This window comes from Mya arenaria, chromosome 2, assembly GCF_026914265.1.
Source record: "Mya arenaria isolate MELC-2E11 chromosome 2, ASM2691426v1".
In the NCBI taxonomy this organism is placed as follows: domain Eukaryota; kingdom Metazoa; phylum Mollusca; class Bivalvia; order Myida; family Myidae; genus Mya; species Mya arenaria.
Window position 1 is genome coordinate 45,567,505 of NC_069123.1, and position 6,000 is coordinate 45,573,504.

Below are 6,000 nucleotides of genomic sequence, written 5' to 3' on the forward strand. Positions count from 1 at the left end.
CTGGCCTATCCATCACGCTGCCTTTCCAGGGGGTGACGTGAACACATGGATCGCTAGCCGGCTCCCAGGCTACCGCCACATTCGTATCACGTCCTACATGTTCCCAGTGGAACCCATGTGACTTCCGTTGAATTTAATTTTGTAAACAAGTAAATGCTCCCATTTACAGCAATGTCAAACAAAATCGATCAAAAGTTATTATCAGTTTATTACATGTTTAAAAAGTCATTTATCAATTAACAGCGTACAACGCATTTGCAGACAGTTTTGAAGAAATAAAAGCGATGCATGAGAAACAAAGGTTGGTTCCCTGAAAAACCTTCCGTGCGATTACTGCATTAAGAACGCATGTTGATGGAGACGCAATGACATTTTCATTACATTTCGCCTCGTGTAAAATTGATGGTGAATGATAAATAATTCGAAGAGCATCCGTCTCTGACGGCTTTAAAGAGTAATTGGATTGTGTGTTGTAAATCATTTATGCAGGTATCAGTTCGCACGCGTACTTCAGGATGGTTTAATTAACCATATAAAAGGCTTAACATTGACTTATTTATGTATGTGTATGTATATTGTGACGTCCAAGCAGACGCAGTTGGGTACAAAGGAAATGTTTACTATTTGGTTTAACCCTTCGCTTCCGAGTCCAGAAGCTGATTTGAACGACAACAAGCAGAAACGGGGTCTGATTTTTGAATTTCAAAATGGGTATTTTTTTTGGCATCTTATCTAAAAATGTTTAACAGAATAAGAAACTTTATATTGAAGTCACCCATGACCTTTCAAACATGTCAGGCCAGCATTTAGTTACAGGCAACTACACAAAGGTTTCCTGAAAGTTATTGTTAAACCTTGTTTATTATGATCTACGATCACCGAGCGTATAAACCTTTCTTGTTTTAGGTTATATACATCTTATTTTATGATATATGATCATATAGGTTATATACCATTTTCTTCAAATGATACAGGTCATTTAGAATTCATAAACAATCCTATTATTACTAGGGTTTATTATGATCTAGGGTCATCTAGGACATACACCTTGTTTATTATTATCTCGGGTCATCTAGGATGAACGCCTTGTTTATTATGATCTAGGGTCATCTAGGACATACACCTTGTTTATTATGATCTAGGGTCATCTAGGATGAACACATTATTTATTTAGGGTCATCTAGGACATACACCTTGTTTATTATGATCTAGGGTCATCTAGGATGTACACATTATTTATTTAGGGTCATCTAGGACATACACTTTGTTTATTATTAGTATCTAGGGTCATCTAGGACATACACCTTGTTTATTATGATCTAGGATCATCTAGGATGTACACCTTGTTTATTATGATCTAGGGTCATCTAAGATGAACATCTTTTTGATTATGATCTAGGGTCATCTAGGATGTATACCTTGATTATTATGATCTAGGGTCATCTAGGATGAACACCTTGTTTATTATGACCTAGGGTCATCTAGGATGTACACCTTGTTTATTATTATCTAGGGTCATCTAGGATGAACACCTTGTTTATTATGATCTACGGTCATCCAGGATGAACGCCTTGTTTATTATGATCTAGGGTCATCTAGAATGAACACCTTGTTTATTATGATCTAGGGTCATCTAGGATGTACACCTTGTTTATTATTATCTCGGGTCATCTAGGATGAACGCCTTGTTTATTATGATCTAGGGTCATCTAGGATGAACACCTTGTTTATTATGATCTAGGGTCATCTAGGATGTACACCTTGTTTATTATGATCTAGGGTCATCTAGGATGAACGCCTTGTTTATTTAGGGTCATCTAGAATGAACACCTTGTTTATTATGATCTAGGGTCATCTAGGATGTACACCTTGTTTATTATTATCTCGGGTCATCTAGGATGAACGCCTTGTTTATTATGATCTAGGGTCATCTAGGATGAACACCTTGTTTATTATGATCTAGGGTCATCTAGGATGTACACCTTGTTTATTATGATCTAGGGTCATCTAGGATGAACACATTATTTATTTAGGGTCATCTAGGACATACACCTTGTTTATTAGGATCTAGGGTCATTTAGGATGTACACATTATTTATTTAGGGTCATCTAGGACATACACCTTATTTATTATGATCTAGGGTCATCTAGGATGTACACCTTGTTTATTATGATCTAGGGTCATCTAGGATGAACACCTTGTTTATTATGATCTAGGGTCATCTAGGATGAACACCTTGTTTATTATGATCTAGGGTCATCTAGGATGTACACCTTGTTTATTATGATCTAGGGTCATCTAGGATGAACACCTTGTTTATTATGATCTAGGGTCATCTAGGATGAACACCTTGTTTATTATGATCTAGGGTCATCTAGAACATACACCTTGTTTATTATGATCTAGGGTCATCTAGGATGAACACCTTGTTTATTATGATCTAGGGTCATCTAGAATGTACACCTTGTTTATTATGATATAGGGTCATCTAGGATGAACACCTTGTTTATTATGATCTAGGGTCATCTAGGATGAACACCTTGTTTATTATGATCTAGGGTCATCTAGGACATACACCTTGTTTATTATGATCTAGGGTCATCTAGGACATACACCTTGTTTATTATGATCTAGGGTCATCTAGGATGAACACCTTGTTTATTATGATCTAGGGTCATCTAGGATGAACACCTTGTTTATTATGATCTAGGGTCATCTAGGATGTACACCTTGTTTATTATTATCTAGGGTAATCTAGGATGTACACCTTGTTTATTATTATCTAGGGTCATCTAGGATGTACACCTTGTTTATTATGATCTAGGGTCATCTAGGACGTACACCTTGTTTATTATGATCTAGGGTCATCTAGAACGTACATCTTGTTTATTATGATCTAGGGTCATCTAGGATGAACACCTTGTTTATTATGATCTAGGGTCATCTAGGATGAACACTTTGTTTATTATGATCTAGGGTCATCTAGGATGAACACCTTGTTTGTTATGATCTAGGGCCATCGGGAGTATAAGCCTTACTTATTATGGTATATGGTAATCTAGGGTATAAACCTTGTTTATAATAAATTAGAATAACCTAAGGGACGAATTAGGTATAACCCATGCCTTGACTGATCTAGGGTCATCAAGGGTATACATGTTTCCTTTAGGATCTATTGTCATCAAGGGTATGAACCTTGCTTTAAATGAACAAGGGTAATCTGGAGTATATACCTTTCCTTTCATGGTCAAGGGTCGCCAAGGGTAATAAATCTTGCTTTTAATGATCTAGTGTCATCAAGGGTACATGTATTAACCTTGATTATTATGATCTGGGGTCAAGGGTATACACCGTGCTTATAATGATATAATGGTTTAAGCCGTGTTTAAAAACCTTATTTTATATGATCTTGGACCACAGAGGGTATATAACTTGCTTTTAATGATCTTGGGTCATCTGGTGTATAAACCTTGCTATAATAATTTAGGGTCATCTGGGGTTAAGAACTTACTTTGTATCATATATGCTCATCTAGGGTAAACACTCCAATTATTAGGATTTCGGATAACCTACGATACAAATATCACCCTTGGGAATAACTTATGCCTTGAGTGAGCTATGGTCATCAAATGGTTTACATCTTTCCTTTAGAATCTAATGTCATTTAGAATATAAACCTAACTGTTCATGAACAAGGGTAATCTAGAGTTTATAACTTTCCTTGTCTGTAACAAGAAAGTCATCTACAGTGTCAATCGTTAAAAGTTTCGAGATAGACCTCGTATTTGGTAGTAAGGATATACGAAAGTGCGATTAGGCCGCCGGCGATTAACACCATTTTCAATTCACTTTAAGAATGCCCATTGTGTTGAAATAAACAACCAGAGAATGGATTGTGTTGATACGTAATATGTGCTTGTTTAAGAGAAGTTATCCATAGTAACATAAAAGTATGTTTACATTTAAGTATTTAGATGTTGTTGTTTTTTTATAGCTGAAGCACACTGTTTCAACTAGAAAAATCTTGAGCACACAGAAAATGTACTTGACAGTAATCGAAATGAACATAGTTCATGGCATGCATGATTTAATACAGCTGATTAAATGCATGTGTGGGCTAAATGTCAGCATTTTCTCAATCAGCGTAGGATTACCCTTTGAAATGTGAGTTCTAGGTAATAGTTTGCTTATTTTTTCAGTTTTCCTTGCCATTAAAACAACATTACTATTCGATTTGTAAAAAACACTGATTGTATTGTGCATATCTTTGTGGGTTGTTGTGATGGGGTGGGAATGAGCAAGGTGCCCAGTTACTTTTATCAGTTGATTTCCATGCATGCCTTTGCTTCAGCATTATTGAGTTCGGGATGCAAACTGAACAATTTTTTTGTGACCAGTCCTGTGGGGTTGGGTGTGGTGTGGACTAGCCACCTTGTAAGTTCAACGGGTAATGCACCATACAAAGTGCGTGGGAGTGCGGCAAAAACGTCGAGTTAGTTAAGTTGGCAGAACTTGACTTGTATTCAAATAGTATTTGATGACGGCAGATCATGTTCCACGTAGAGCTCACTTTTCCTCATAGGCTGTGAATAAATCCACTCATTAAAACTTTCCATACACATTATATATGTCTTAATCAATTACTCTTCATATCTTTGAGTAAAACGCATTTTTACGTTTTTATTTAAACAAACACAAGAGAGTAACTGATAGATACACAATTGAACATTTTATTATAAAAGCCTTAAACAAAATATTTAGTCAGGTTACTAAGCTTTTCAGCAATCTATACTTTGAATTGCCAATACAAAATTAAATCACCATTAAGAAAATACTAAATGCCCAAGTCTTACATGTAAATTCACAATAAGAGAACTAAAGCATAACTATTAGACAGAGTAATATATATATATATATATATATATATATGCACTTTTTTGTCTAAATATATAAGATATAATTATAGATAACATATAATTGTATTTTTATTGTGAAACTAAAAAAAAATAGAGGCTCGCTTATTAACTAGCTTAAACACCTAGTGATAAGTAAGGCAAACCATTCCAAAACGGTTACCCCAGCACTAAATATTAAGGCTATTTTTGCTAAAAGTCTATGTTGTTTTAGGTTTTTAGTCTCTATATCTCTTTGGTTACTTGGCTTGACCTTATGGTTTTTAAAACATTGTTTGAATTTTTAGTTTTCATACAACAATAATGATGATGACACTTATGCCATGCCAAAACCTCAACACGTTTTCTTCAAACACAAACAAGGAAATTCAGAATAGCTTTTATTACATCATTTAAGGAAATAAACCCATGATCAATAAAATAAAAAGGTATCTGTAAATTTACATGTCATGCTACATATATATGGGGCTTGAACCCACAATCTTGGATTTGAGGCAGACACCTAAGCTTATCCTAGACCACTTTTACATTTTCACATTTTAAAGAGCCCTGTTCACAATATGGCATTTCCAAGGATGTGCCCTATTAAAGGACTTTCTGAAGTCTTTAAAATTGAACTGAACACATGTATTTCTTCTTTATTCGGCCTGCCAATGCTATTTTGCACTTATTTTCCCTTACAGGTTTGGCATTTCACTTGTTTTACATGTATTCCATGTATTGCAGGTTAATCCTCAGTAGCATTGCATTTTTTATTTCCTGCCAGTGTCTGAAATAGAAATCATGAAATACAACAGAAATAATAGGAATACGAATTCACATTAATTATTTCGAAAGCCTGTACAATAACATTGAAAAGTAATCGCAACATTTTTAGTGCCACACCAATTAAAAGCTGCATCCTCACAAATCGACTGTTTTGATACCTTTTTATGTTTGTCTTTTAATGAGGATATCATTGTGCAAATGACTGTAAACCAGTGATGTTAGACTGTTGACAAAAGATCAGCATTCATATTCAAGTTCGAAAATCGGTGATTTATGGCTTAAAGCTATACTAACGTTTAAGAGAACAATTGATTTAGT